Source organism: Lonchura striata, chromosome 4, assembly GCF_050655825.1.
Source record: "Lonchura striata isolate lonStrDom1 chromosome 4, ASM5065582v1, whole genome shotgun sequence".
NCBI lineage: Eukaryota > Metazoa > Chordata > Aves > Passeriformes > Estrildidae > Lonchura > Lonchura striata.
This window is the reverse complement of record NC_140706.1, coordinates 15760926-15776797: the sequence shown is the minus strand read 5'-3', so window position 1 is coordinate 15776797 and position 15872 is coordinate 15760926. Positions and strand designations below refer to the sequence as shown.

The following is a 15872-nucleotide window of genomic DNA, read 5'->3' as shown; positions in this document are numbered from 1 at the left end:
GGTAAAAGGAAACTGACAGCAAAAAGGAATTAAAAAGGGCTCTTCTGGAAGAAAGAAAAGCATGCGACTGTCCTGGAAGTTTGCGTATAAGGAGTTTAGGAGTCAATTTAGACTTCACTTGCTTTTGAAATACCTAAGTTCATTTGCTTTGCTGAAGCTTATTTTATGATTAAAGAGACATTTGTCTCCCATTCACTTTCTGTAGAAAAGGCAGGTGGAAAGGAAGGCATGTGGCTTTGTGTCGTTTTACATTCTTCACATTGGGATAAATCACCCCAAGTAAGAGGTGGCAAAGCTTGAATTTCTGATTGTTTTCCCATAAATACACAACAGTATCGCTGCTTGGCTGGAATCTGTTATTATTAAGGACATTTGTTGCCTTCATCACTGATGCCACAGCATTTCTCATGGGCACTTGTTTGCTGATCTACAGAACTCCTGAGCAGGAGAACTTTGTGGTCTGCTTTTTTAAGGCATCTGTCTTCACAGGAGAGGCCTGAAAGTACCAGCTACAAAAGAATCAATCATGGCTCATTGCCATCCTTCTTTACAGGACTCTTTCAGAAAGTAGTTATGGGCTTTTTACTTCACTGACAGTTTTGACAGTGTATATGAAGTGTTCAGGTTTATGACAATGTATTTTGCAGTAGTTTGTGAAAGTTTGTTGAGAAATATTCTGGCCATGATAGTTTTCTAGTATCATGCTATTTATGGGAAGCAGAATAAACTAGACTTGACTAACCATAGTTCAATTCATTTGGGGCAGATGGAGAGGTTCTATATAATTCTGCATATTTGTGCAGCCTTATTTTTTTCCCTCTCTCTACTGATCTATTAGGGATAAAAACTTAATTGCATCAAATGGGCTCAAATATGCTCTGAATTGCATGCACATACCTCACCGGTGATTGTACTTGCACTACCTGAAGGCATTTGGATTGCTTCATAAGATTCCCTTTCTTCTCGCCAAATACATTGTACTTCTCCTCTGAGATCTGAACTGTTTTATTTAGTAATTAAGGTAGTTTGTGCAGCATCTTGAAGATGCAAAGGGCAGGTGCATCAATTCCAAATCCAAGGACTAACTCAATGGTTCTTAAAGCTTTCCCATTAGCAAATTCTCTGAAGACAGAGAATTCTCTTGAAGGCATATGCCTCTACATCTGGATTTGGCCCATTTTAAACCGGTATCAGAGACATAATGAAAGTAAACACTCCTAAATCTAATGGACATTTAACAACATCCTTTCATTATACTGTTTTAATACTTTGATTTTCATTTCCATCATGTATTTTAGAGCTGACTCTTTCAAGTTACTCATGATCCTTTAGCCACTGCAGGTTTGATTTTATTCTACAGAAGATGTGTGTACAAAGTGAAATTAGGTTAACTTTGTATTGATGCTTGCCAAAGAGAATCCTAAAAAGATGCACAGTAGAGTTTTTGACAAGTTCTAAGACTTTGGAAACCTTACAGCAACCTTGAGCTTGAAGATAATATTTTAATCATAAAGTTCCCCAAGCACAACTGAGCGGGTAAACTACAGCAATAGAAATTGAATTTCAAATTCACACCTTCTGCATTTAATATTATTTTTGTCCTAGGTTCTACATGTATCAGTGAAAGAGGCCTGACATACATGTAGTAGAAAGCTATATAGGAAATTAAGAATGACATCTTGGGAATTTACTAGTGGATGAGTGTCACTTCTTTTACAACAGAATGTATTTGGCATTTTGCTGTCTTCCTACAAATCTCCCCATTCATATCTTTGAATGCTCAGTTTTGGTTGGCCTTTTATGCCAGAGATGAATGAGGGATGTCTTTCCTCAGTAAGGTACTGTGATCCATGCTCCATGCTCTTTGATTTCTTGTCTTGTGCTTGATACCTCTAGTGGCAACACAAGAGTGTTAGGAAAACATTCAGTTATTTGTCTACATCCTCTTTTGCAGTCCAGTTATAGATTTTCTTTGCACTCTTTGTTGGGCTGCTAGATTTCTTCTCAATGGAAATGACTGTAAGATTTTAACTGGGCTGGGAAAGCAACTGAGGTCTGTTCCAGAATTCAAAAAAGAATTTGTTTGCTTTTGGGGAAACAAATAATTAAAATTGACAGATGAACCTAGGATAAAACACTTCATTTAATTTTGAATTGTTTAACTCCTTTTAAAAGACATGTCAAAGCAAAAGAACTATTTTGAAAATGAATAATCAACAGTTTTAGACACAAACATTTTTCTCTGATCTTTGTGAGCTACTTATTTCCCTACTGCAGTGCATTCTGCAGCAAGTTTATTATTTACTGAGAGCATCCTTTTCCACCATTCCATCTGACCAGCAGGAACTTCAGCAAAGACAAGCATTAGCAGACATGGAGCTAAAATTTAAAATGTTTGCTCTGCAAACCGATTTCTCATGAATTATATAAAGAAAACTTTACCAGTTTAGGTACAGGAAGAAAAGTAGGCAGTTTCCACCTTGTAACAGTTCCTGCTCTCTGGACTTGTCACACACAAACCTAGACCACCAACTTTGTTCTTGGGCCTAAGGATAATTTATCAATCTTTTCTGATATCCAAGCTTCTTAATCTAACTGTTCCAAACCAGTTTTCACTGGCTATGTAAGCACAGAGATTTTACAGTTCTCTTCAGAAGGTGAAGCATCAAGAAAAGAAAAATCCTTTTGGCACAAACAACGATAGCTATCTTTCACAGGTTTAAACCTATTTTAATTCCTGTATTAGCATTAATGTTGGCTGCTTTTATCTAGTTGTGGGGAAAGATCTTGTTTTAAAAATTCTCCTATTATGGTTCAGATTAAAAAGTTGGTTGAAGATCATGGAACATTCTGTGTGCCCTGGCTCTGGGGACACCAACTAGTGAGGGATGTGGGACACAGAGTACAGAGCAAGAATTCCTGTAACTGTTCCAGCTTAATCCACTTCCCCACAGGACTTGGCACCCATCCTCTTGTTCCTTCCAACACAGTGGACTGCTTATAGGGTTTCATTAAAGGCTTTGAGATACACCTGTGGCACTGATGTCAACATGTGTGTTTCTTTGTAGCTAGGATTTGTAGTAGCAGGTTTGTGGTGTGTCTATGTTGATTTTATGTTGTGTGTGCACATAAGAGGCTATTTCCAGTCTCCTAGCCTCCAGCCTCCATGCCACCTACCACAATCCCTGTACCTATAAAAGAGTGAATGTTTTGAATTGTTTTTAATTAGTCTAAATGTTCCTGAAAACTTCTTCTAAAAAAAATGACATTATTTTGGCTCCATTTTCTACCATAGAAGAAATTTATGACTTTTTATGAGTGCCTTAACTGCAGATATTTAATTGAAGCTTGCAAGACAGTCAAACAAAAAATGTCTGCCTCTTTCCAGCTGTCACAGTTGTTTAAGCCTATTTGGTACTGTATCAGGAGTACTAAAATTTTAACTATATTGAACAGTTAATGAAACTGTTTCATAAACTATATCTCAAGGTTATAAGTATCTCTTCTGTAATTAGCCAGTAATACATTATTTCAATCAGCTAAAAGAAATAGACAGTTGTTGCTACTGCCATAAAATGCATTTGTAAACTGACAGGAAAAGAGAGCAACTGCTTGGAGCTTGTTTGTCTGTGTTGTTTGTGCTGTAACACTGTCAAATTGCACCACTGCAAGGCATTTGCTCTACACCAACTAGGCATGAAGCTGTGCTTAATACAAATTACACTCTGCACTTCACAAGTGAAATGCAGCTGAGTCTATTTGCCCAAACACGGGGATAAGTAATAAATTGGTCTCATGTAACTGGTTTTTAGCATTATTTTATATATTGCAGATGAACTCTTCTCTGCGCTAGTTTCTGGGATCCTATGTAAATTATCAGCTTCAGCTCTTCACAAGAAATGTTCTCTTAAAAAAACTGAAAATATTAGGGGATTTTTGATGATTTCTTACTAGGATGAAACTATAGAGTTCATACACTGTCCATATTCCCTCTGGACACTGAATAAATGAAAATTCAATATTTTATATTTAAATTCTCAAATATATGGATGTGAAGTATTTAAACTTGGTTAAAATGAGATGTTTGCACTTAAAACACTACAAAAAGAGGTGTACACTGTGTGGCATGAGTATGAAATAAGAAGTATGGTTTAAAATTCCTGGAGTTTTTATGTCTTAAAAGAAATAAACTTTAGTTTTTCTTCCTGAAGAAATAGCTAAGTAATTTTTTGACAACTTTTGAACAAATAACAAGATTGCTAGACATAATCTATTAAATATAAAATCTTTGATTTAAAATGCAATGGGCATGGAATGCGAATTTGAAGAAAAGTTGAAAATTGAAGCATGAAAAAATAAGGAAATACTTTATTTCAGAAAATGCTATATTCATTTTCATGGAATTTGAGTGGCCCTTCTCAGGTTTTACCTATTTGATGAGAGATTATTTTCAGGAATAATTACATGGGAAAGAAGGACAAAAGCAGAATGTTGGAAGTGATTCATTTGTAGCAAGAGTGGGGTCCTGCTGGGTGAGTGATTATCAGTAACTTTGGCCAAGCAATAATCGCATCCTGAAGGCATCTATTCCACACTACTAAACCTGTAATTTTGAAAGATAATGTCATGCATGCATTTTTGAAAGAAATGCAAATGTAGGTTTGCTTTTATGATGTGATATGTTCCCAAGGTGCTCTGCTTCACCTTCCTCCCAGGAGGGCAGAAAAGAGCCCATATCCACAGGGTGGACTAGGCAGGGTGTCGTACTTCTGCCGTGCCAGCCCCACTCTCATCATCTACACCCGTGTCCTCTCTACTGTCCTGTGGGCATCAACGTGTGCATCACAGACCTGGTGAGCTTGGGCTGCAGGTGGACACTCAGATTGAATCCCTTGCAGATGCTGAACTCTCAGAATGCAGTTTATGCACTGAATTCTCACTCTTGTCTCCTGCTGAGGATCCACATTCAGATGCTTGTACATTCTTGTATGAATTTTGAACATGTAGGAAACCTATTATGTTGTCTTCAACATGTATGAGCCTTGGAGAACAGAGGCTTTTTAAAAAATTGTATTTTCAACAAGGCAACTTACTGTGAGCATGTAAGAAATGTCCTCAGATGCTTTCACTGGCTTCCCCTTAGATTTTACATCAGAATCAGGGAGCTGTTGCTTAGATTCAGCTGTGTACCTCATTGCCTTATACACCAACAAAGGCATGCTTCATTGCCTTGCCCAAGATATATAAAGAGATGTAGAAGGGATTTGTTGCTCCCTACACTTCTATGAAAAATGGAGTGCTCTATATTAAGAGGGAATCTCATCCCTCTGGAAGGGATAACTTTCTCCAGGGCTGATCTCACACTGGAATGAACTCCGGAAATTTAAAAAATCCCCACAGACCTCACTGCCTTCTGCTCCAGTTGCAAGGCACTCTTCTTTGACCCTATCCTCTCTCATGTAAATATTTAACAATATACATATGTCAAAAGCAACAGTGACCACAACTCTGAAACTCTACCAAGCAAAGCACAAGCTTTTCCCATGGGGACACAGTATCAGTGATGGTGCTTCCTGTACGACTTTGCTTCTCCATGCACAGCAAGACAGCACTGACTGTTCCATAAAAACCTCTGTAAGATATTCGAGCAGCTTTAGGTCACTTTTGGGAGAAAAAGGTCTAACCCTGAAGTCAGCTGCCAGCCCAGGCTCCTTTCAATTTAGATGAGCAGTTGGAGATGAAACAGGGAGATGGGAGGTACAAGCAGCTGGAACATTGTGTCCATGCTCCCTTGGATTTTGTAACATATTTATTTCACCTTTATACTGAGTTTTAACTGTGTTTTAACTAGTAGTACACCATGCCACTCACTGCTAGTGGCAAAAATTCAGGTATCTGAGTGTAACACTCAAGGAACATGACATTTATTTCACTTGCTACTTCATCAGGGACTAATGGTCAAGCTGATAGCCTGACCTAGTCTTTTTCCAGCTGTATTTTAAGACTGAGATGAACAAGTTAAGGTATTTTCTCTAATTAATAATCAAAAGTACTAAATCCAGGTAATAAGAATTTGACAACAAAAGCTTTTTATTTCTTCCTTGGCATACAACACCATTATTTTTTTCTCTCCTTCCCATTCCTTTTGATTTTCAGGTACCACTCAAATTGCCCATAAATCTTGGACTCTTAATTTTGAAAAAAATTTCCCAATCTCTACCACCTCCTAAATAACAGTTCTGGAAAATGGTAACTGTTTTAAACATCATGTTGTGGGTTTTGTTCAGCTCTCAGTGCTCATGCTACTGAAAACATTGGAAGAAAGGCAAAATGAAAGCAATAGAATAAAAATCTTAACTGTGTTTAGATTTTTTCACAACACATTAAATAGAAAAGACTTATCAAGTTACACTATTAAATTAGCTGAAATCTGCCAATTCCACCGAGGTGCCGCTACCTACATACACAGGTTTGTCCAGTGTTTGTGAAAGGTTATACCCAGCAATAAAACTCATAGAATTTTTGAAATAGCACATATGCACCTGGGGTGCTTGAAATATATTGCATAACCCTGGGATCATGCTTTTAGTTGTATTTAGAGGACCACAGAGGCCTTAAGTAGTGATATGGCTTCTAATGTCCCCTGTTCAATTAAATATATCACAAAATCACAGAATTGTTAGGGTTAGAAGGGACTGCTGGTTATCATCTATCTATCTATCTATCTATCTATCTATCTATCTATCTATCTATCTAATATGTATGTATATATATATATCTACATACATAACCAAAACAATCATAATACCTAAGATTTTATCTAATTAATGTGTGACTTGTGTCCCATTTAGAGGAAAAAACCCCAAGCCTCATCTCCCTTTTCACCATGGGTGTGTGCATGTCCCACACCCCTCCACTTCCTATCATAACAGGCAAATTTTAGATGCAAATAATTATCTCCTGTCCGTGTTTTCTGTCCCATTTTGAGAGGAAAAATGTACATATTAAGGTCTCATGCAGTTTGCTAAAAAGCTAAATGGAGCAGCCTTTGCTTGTCTGAAGCTGGCTGTTTAAAACCCACCCCAAGCCCCAGCATCTGGCTGCAGGCAAAAGCAGAAAGGTTAGTGTTTCTCTCAGCCCAAAGGATTATAGATGTGCAGAAATGCACTTCTATAACTCTACTATGGGAGCAAAAAACTGTCTATCTGGTGACAGCAACAGTCTTATCATGGTCCAATTCTGTTAAGTGGCAAGAGTTATTTTAATGTTCAATTGTTTGGGTTTTTTTTTTTGTTTTTTTTTTTTTTTTTTTCTCCTTTTGCAAGAATTTTAAAGAATTGAGTTAGGCATGCTATTAATGATTCTAGGATTCTATATTTTTAGGAATGACCAGTCTACCTGTGCTCAGTGTGGCTGAAGAGAATAGCTTTTACTCTGGTTACATTATTATGCTTTGAAAATTCAAAGAGGAATCCCATCAGAAGCACTACTCCTTATTCACTTGTGCTCCCTAATGGCAACTTTAAATCCTGTATTCTCTATTGTCTTTGCTAAAGTTGCATGACTTTGTGCCTTTGCAGTCAGAGTGGCATGTATGTGCCAGCAAAATACAGTCAGCACCTGATGTGCATTTACAGAACTTCCAAAGACTGTTATATATACATTTTTCTTCTCTCTTTTGTAGAGGATATATGATTTCTTCTATCAGTGCAGCAGCCTGTAATGTGATGTATAATGGAACATGAGACCAGTGCAACCAGATACCTTTTTTCTTCATATTGTGTTAAGGGTATGAGCCTTCTTTGATGTCAGTAAAGTTAATAATGTTTAGAGACATAAAAATCAAGTCAGTACTTACTGACTAAGAAAGTACTATTAGACTCTCTTGCTAGCCTTGGTTTTTAGCAACTTTTCTATTTCTAGAAAAGAAAAAGCTTTTTAAAATTGAGATATATGTTATCTTTACAAAATTCTTAGACAATATTTGGAAAAGACCGTTCACTCAAACTTACACCACCTTTTGGCCATTTTCTAGCACACAGAGAGGTGTCTTGCAGGGAAAAGCACTGCAGCTGGAATCCCCCTGATCTTTCCCACAGAACTCACAGAAAATCCAAATTGAAAATTAATTGAGATTGGTGAAGAAAAGTTAATGCCGCTGATCCCTTCTCAGTGGGCATTATTTTTACTTTGACACATATCTACATTTTTATAGTCTGAAGAGCACTGAGAATTCATAGGAACAAAGGGTGTTCACTGAACATTCCCACAAAGTTCATCCCATAGACTACAGAAAAAACAGTGTAATTTTTCCTTTTTTGAACCTCTCTATAAATTATTTCAAACATGTTTTTAGTTTCTTAAGTATGCACATTAAGTATGCACACTGCTCAAAATTGTGTAATAAAATAGATATTTTGCTGTTCAATTTTAAACCTTATGTAATAGAAATGCTGTGTTTAAGTTTTGATTATAGGTAGACTACATAATACTTTTTTCTCGTCTTTTAGGACTAACTCCTAGAATAGCCTGACTCATAATTCTAAAGTTGGATTTCACTGAATATTTACTAGTATTTCTTGTTATGTTCTATATAATTTGGTTAGTGATGTTGATTGCTATGATGGAGCATGTAATTTATAATGCATCATACAATCTGCTGCATTACCTCATAGAGATTGAAAACAGAGGGGCACAAAAATACTTCTCTGATGCTGTAACACATAGTTCTGAGTTCTGTTGCATTATCCTTTTTTATTTCTCAAACAGACCATGATTCTGGTGGCCAAATATGCGATGAACTACTTAAAAATCTAGTCATAAACTGAAATGCACTAAAGTATGTATTGAAGAGGTTCTTGAATTATTAAAGGCTCCTCCTCACGTTCTGAGCACGAGTTTGAGCCTTGAAACTTTGCTTCCTATTCATAATTTGTAAATGAGGGCTTTTGCTGTGTTTCCAGTTGAGCCTGAGCCAACTTCAGAGTAATGCCCATCCTTCAGGTCAGTTTACAGTATCTAAGGTCAGTAATGCAAATGCACAAAACTGGACAAGGGAACTTGCTGGATTCTTTTGCTGGGCTCTTTTACCTGGCACCTTAAATTTAATACCAACTGGGTCTGAGGAAGTGTCAACAAAAGGTGGAAAAGAGACTTGTGACTGCCTCTTGCCTTTTGCATTCATTATTGCCTATGATTTTCAAGAATGCCTGTAGCATGTGCCTTCACAGAATCTAATGGGCTTTTTTAAAGCACAGCCCTGTCCAGAGTAGGACCATACCTGCTGGTGTCACACCTTGATTGATGCATGGTGCTTAATAAGGAGATTAGTCAATGACTGAAATGTGACCATGAGTACAATAACGTAGCATAACACCCATGATCTGGCTGTCCCATGATCACTGCAGTGGCTGAGGATGATAACAGTGGCAATATGATAAAACAGGCTTGTTCATAGCATAGAAAAGCAGAGCTAACTAGGGACTAACATACTATGTATTTATTACATTGTGTCATAGTTTTCCTTCTAAAAGTCAGCATTGCCATGTATTTCTCCATCTTTTATCCAGAGGGCAACATAACTCTCTGTAACTGGGAAATCCTAAGCTTTTAAAACACCTAAATATGAGGAGACATATTACCATGATATCATATAATGTGTGGAAGATGTGACACTTCCTTTTCCTTCATCTTTCTGGCAATACTCTAGATCTACATATGCTAGCAAAGTAGATAATAGTCTTAAACAATAGCATTCTGAGCATTTCTTTTGTGTCCTCGAAATTTATATGAAGCATGTCTAGTATATAAATACCAGTTTACTCTGGCAAATACAAATGTAAAACTGCTAAAAAAATTAATTTACATGGTTATATTGGCTAAGTAATTGAGAAACAGGCCAATTCAGATTAGCTTCCTCACAACCTCTATTGTAATGTCTGTACCTCTTCTCTAAAGGCCAGCTCGACTAATGTAAATATCCCATGATCTGAATTGCATGCAGTAATCTTGAGGGGAGAATACGTATTTGGCACCATTTTCAATGATCAAGACACTTTACATGACATTCTTGTTTAAACGGCATGAAAATCAGAGTTAAGTGCTGTGCAAATGAGGGCAGAATAGAGCCCTTTGTATCTCATTTTCCAACTGCCCTGGGATCATCTGGAGGTATAACCACATAAATCCCCCGAGGATATGTCTCCAACTCTCTCCCTTAACATGCTGTTCCCTGATCACACTGGAAATCCACTCAATTTAGATTTAATCTCAGTAAAATCTACCCAGGACTTCCTTTCTAAATTTGAAATACTGTCTTTTTGGTGCTTTTTTTTTGCTTGGGTTATTATGCTTAACTGGCTTTTTCCCTAGCCATCCTCAAGCCTGCTTCACTGTGGGGCTACCACTGTGTGCCAGGAGGGTAGGGGTCTCTAAAAATTAGAGATGAAACTGTTGGCTCAGCCTTATGCATGGGAGCATATTTCTTTCTCTGTCAATGACTGCTGCATGATGTTAGGATTGTACCCTCTTTCTGCCTTACTTTTCTTATATAAAATATGAAAATAATGTTTTCCCAATATTTTTGATGTCCTACTTTTTGCAACCTAAGGCTCTGCATTGCATGGAGCAAAAGTACAAATGTTGTCTCCATCCAAAAGGAAGCTTGTAATGAATGAGTACAGCAAATTTACAAGTAAAAAATAAATACCAAGTTGCATGTGGGGAAAGAGAAAGAGACACAGAGACAGATGGATTTATATAAATTCAGCTTTTAAAGCGGTGGTTTGTTGGGTTTTTTAAAATTAAATAATTGTAAGCAGTAACCAGCTGTAGTATTATTCTTCACTGTGTAATCTGCACAGTGAAATGTAAACAGGGGGTCAGGCTCTCCTGTGGCCATATGACCCTCTCAGCAGGAAAAGGGGGCACGGAGAGAGGCTGTGCACAGAGAAGCATACAAGGATATTCATGAGCTGGGAAATTTTGCAGCAAAAAATAGCTTTCCTGCATAGTCAATGGTGCATAGCGTTCGGTTTAAAAACCCTTATTAAATTAAGAGGAGCTTTCTGCATCCCCCAGCCTTTGCTGCTGCTGCTGTTTGTACTTCCATAATGTTGTTGAGAAAACTGGGGCTTAATATCAACTTGAAGATTTAGAAAAATGCAATAACATTCAGATACAACTTGATTACAGACCAAACAGAGATACAGAACATGAAAAGTGATATGTCTCGGGAATCTAGCTCTTCTGAATCTCTTTGTTCCTTTAAAAAACATTATTTCTTAAAATATAAATGCATTCCTTTGTCAGCACAGGAAGATGGAGGGATTGGCAGCTAGGCATTCTTCAATTTGTTAATTATCTAATGTTTTCTGTTCTTTAAAATGATCTTGTTTTTCTTCCTTTATTTTTTCTCCCATTAAAAGCTGAGCCCTTCTCTCGCACTCTGATCATAGTTCTTTTGCTGCATATTTAATAAAGCATATTTTTTAATTCACAAACATACTCTTTCTGTCACTGCTCTAGCCACTATAGATCTGACTACCTTTTTGTTGTTGTGTAAACATCTTTTCCCTGTGGTATTTTTATGACATAACAAACCTTTATTTATTTCTTTATTTATTATTTTAAAAACCAATACAATTTTCCACCCGAAGTACCCATTTTTACATAACCTTGAGATGCCTATTCATTCTTTCTCAGGAGGAGTTCAGGGGAAAGGTGCAGCGCCCCTCTAAATCACAAATGAAATGAGTTTGTTGGCTTGAATAGTATTTCTCCTTTCAACCCTCACACATTTCAGTGCATTCCATTAGTCATTGTTCAAATGAGGCTGTTTTCTGACCCCAGAGGCAGGGGAGGAGGGAGTTTGGGGCTTAAATGAGTTTGCTGATCAGTACATAGAGGCACATTGTTTCTCATCTTATATTTTGCATGTTCTGTTTACAGTATATAACCCTGGTTCCCACTACCAAAATGTTTCAGGTTTTGAGCATACTGTATGTTTGATGCAGCTAATTTAAATAAATGACTTTCACATTTATGCAATTAAACCTATAATTAGCACTGTTTGAATGAACTAATCAGCTAATACCCTATGACACACGGTTCTTTTTTTCTCTAAATATTTTTAAAGGGAAAGGAAAGAGATTTATAAAAAAAATTATAGAAGATGCAGTAAAAAAAAGTAAGCTTTGATTCACGAAAATTAAAAAACACCACCACAAACTATTTAGACCAGTTTGCCTTTTGCCTTCCAGGGAATGTGGAATTATGCACATTAATTTCCTCTGAATTCAGGGGAAAAGACTGCAATAAACAAAGTAGTGAATCTTTTTTAAAATGAGTCAAACTTCTACCACTGTTGTGTGTTTTTAATACCTAAACACACTTTCAGAGGTACTCTGGGCTCACTGTACTTTAAAACGTGTCCATACATCTAATCCGGTGGTAGGAGAGCTGTGTAAGACATACCCGTGGGAGATTCCCTCTGACTGACAGAACTTTAGCTGCTCTCAATAAGATGGAAATTTATTAGGAGGAAATTATCCTGGTGTCCTCTGAAAAACAGCATTTCTGATAAAAAACTTGTTCTCTGACAGAAGTCTAACAAGATACATTTGTTAGCTGGTTTCACTCCTTAGACTCATTTGTTAATTTTAATTCTTATGTTGCACTGCTGTGTATTTATGTTCTGAAGCAGACGTGAGCTATGTGTGCACATTGGAGATGGAGATGGTGGTGAGAGAGCACAAGTTTAGGAGAAAGTCTGCCTTTGCTTTTTTTTTCCCCCCTCTACTTACAGGGGAAGGAAAGCCCTTACATTTTTATTAAATCTGGAATTTCTGGATTAATGTTCTACTTTTTTGTGTCCCTGTTGCTATAGATTTCTATCACTAGAGAAATAAGCCTGACTTACCGTATATTTTTTCTTTTCTTCAGCACTGTTGTCCCGAAATGTCATAGTGCCCCACATAGGACATATATCACAAACCAAAATTTTACTTTTTTTTCCATTAGAACACCATTAAATGTCTTTAAATGTGGAAAGTAGCTTGAACACCCTTGAGTTGTTAAACTCTGCCTGTTTTCACAGTAGCTCCTGTAAGGCTGGGATTCAAGATCCTTTTCTGCAGCCTAGTTTTCCCTCAAGTCTCTACCTTACATGGGGCTGAAGCTGGGCAATTTCTGAAGAAGGAATGTTGATTTCTAATAAATGAGGCTGGCATTAGGAGCCCTTCTCCCAGCATCATGACTCACCAGAGTCAATAGGTATGCAGTGGTCTGCTCTTGCAGAGCAAAAAGACAGCAGGAATATGGCAGAGAGTCTTTAGTGGTTATATGGCTCACCAAAACTTAAGTGAACTTATTTCTCCTTCTGTGTGATAACTGTCTTCTGAAAGTACTTTTTCATCTGTCAAGTTTGGGAAAGAATTGGTTTAGATTTTGATTATTTTTGTCAAGTATTTTGAGTGAAGTAGAAGAGAAGAAAGGGGTTGGAGGAAAGTGCTACCATACCAAACCTTTAAAAAATAGAGTTAGATTCACCCTTGCTTTGGATGGAAAGTCTCACTTCAACTGAGAATTGTATGGATTTGTTTGTTTGTTTGTTTGGGTTTTGTTTTGTTTTGTTTGTTTGTTTTTAATAAAAGAAAGGTATGCCATTACCCTATGCAACCAATACTAAGAAGATCTGGGTTTAAACCATTTGGTTCAGAGAAGAAACTTGCACCTCAGGCTTTTCGACTTTGTGGCAAAGGATTTCATCACCCAGTCATTTCCCATGGTGATAGTCTTTCTGCCTGATGCTTCCAAATATTTCCTCCAACCTGGAAAAGGGGAAAACTTTATTTATTTAAGATTTAATATAATTTCTTGGCTATGTTTCTGATATCTGAAGCACTGACAATTCTCACTGGAGATGAAATCTGAAGGAGCAGCAGATGACCAACCGTCCAGGAAAATCAAAGTATATGTATTTAATGTTGGGTAACTAATCACTGAGGTGCTCCAAACTTGAGGAATTTGCAAATTTTAACCTTAATCTTGCTATGTTTTGGAGCTCACATACAAAACTAGAAGCACTCATGCCCTATTACAGAACAGAGGAATTTGTCAGTATAGAAAGAAGTGTATATATGAAGCTTCAGAGGCATATTATACCGGTGAAGTTTCTAAAAGAGGTAATGAAAAAATAAATAATTTCTTATTTGGGTAACTTTGTGTAGTGAAGTGTAGTGAATATTATGTGACAGGGCTGGCAAAATTCCCACATAGACTAAAGAACCTTCCTCTATGATAAGAAAGTCCTGAGTACTGACACTCAGCATTAGTAGGAGGTGGTCCCACAAGTCACCCCACGGGATCATGATCAGTCTTGAAGGAGTTCTCTGGAAATCTGAGCTGTGATCACTCCAGGGTGCAGATTAAGTGGACCTTTTCTTAGTGCATATCTGACAAATCTATAGGTTAGCACACTAAAGGCTGGCACACCAAAGGCCTGCTAGGGAAATTCTACTAAATTACTCTGGTCATAATTTCACAGATTTGGAACAAAGTGTTTTTGCTACCAGGTAAGTCATAATTTCTTGAGCAGAATGAAAATGGAAAAGACTTCAAAACTATTTAAATACATATTTTTAAAATTTAATAATATCTGTATGATATAAAATAATGGTTGTTCTGTGTAAGTATTGACAGCAATTACCTCTGAATGTAATTCTTTAAAATATCCAGTTGAAACAGCCTCTGTGACATAACTACCTCCTACACAGCACTCTAACCTATCCCTTTGTTAGGGTCTATGCCTCTCCAGTGCTCTTAGAACAGCTGACCTTATGCACCAAAAATTATATCTGCAAAAGGATTCTAACTACTATTCCAGTTGGTTCAAGGTTAAAGATTCTACTTTGAAACACAGAAATGTTATTTTCAAAACTATTCTACTTGTTGTTTCTATTCACTGTTTCCATGGCAGAGCTGAAAAACTGTTACAGCTGTGTTTTGGGTGGTCTATTGTATGCCACTGTTGGTTTTGATTATTACATTCAACACTCTCTTGGTATGTGTTTCACTGTCTCTCTGTCTCCACATAAATATGGAGCGGTGCTGCCTCCACCCGTTATTTATTCAATTGCTCTGGGTTACAAAGGGGAAAACTAACTTTTTTTCCCTCTTCTGCTTAGGGGGTTCACAGATCCTAGGAGCATGCCATAAACACTAGGTTATAGCTCAATATTTAAGAGGACATTGCTCTGCCCTTCCCTCAGGAAAAGTTACAGAGTCAAATATAGAACATAGAAGAACCAGCAGGATTCAATGTCCAAGGGATAATGATGGCTGGATGAGATAAGGACACCAGGTTTCTGCTGGTCAAATTAAAACAAAACAAAACAAAACAAAAAACCCCACAAAAACACTAACAACAAAACAACCAACCAAGTAATGTAGAAAGACAGACCTTGTCTAATGTATTCCTGACCTGATTTTTAAACATACTCTTATAAAGACTCTTATAAATTCAATCAGGCAATACATAGTACATTTACCTGGAATATACTGCACAGTGTAATGGAGACTTACTTTCAATAACATGGGGTTAAATGTCTGAATTTGAACATTGCTCAAAATGATGTGATTTATTAAAGGTTCATAACTGTCAAAACTGAATTATGAGTAGTTAAAATACCAACTGCTGTCTGTAAAATACACACACCATTTGCTGCAGAAAATTAAAAAAAAAAAAAAGGGAAAATAAAAGAATTGTGAAAATGAGTGACTGATGGTATAGAATTAATGATTACCTGTAAAAAAGGATAGTTGTAAATTTAGTGCATCTAAGCTGACCAGAAGAATGCATTCTGTACTGTGCA

The 15872-nt window shown here is 36.9% G+C and overlaps 1 protein-coding gene across 2 annotated transcripts in view; it reads left to right on the top strand.

The window, feature by feature from the left end:
- Window positions 1-15872, top strand: part of LDB2 (LIM domain binding 2) — a 363337-nt gene that overhangs the window by 122589 nt on the left and 224876 nt on the right. The gene's annotated exons all lie outside the window — the stretch shown is intronic.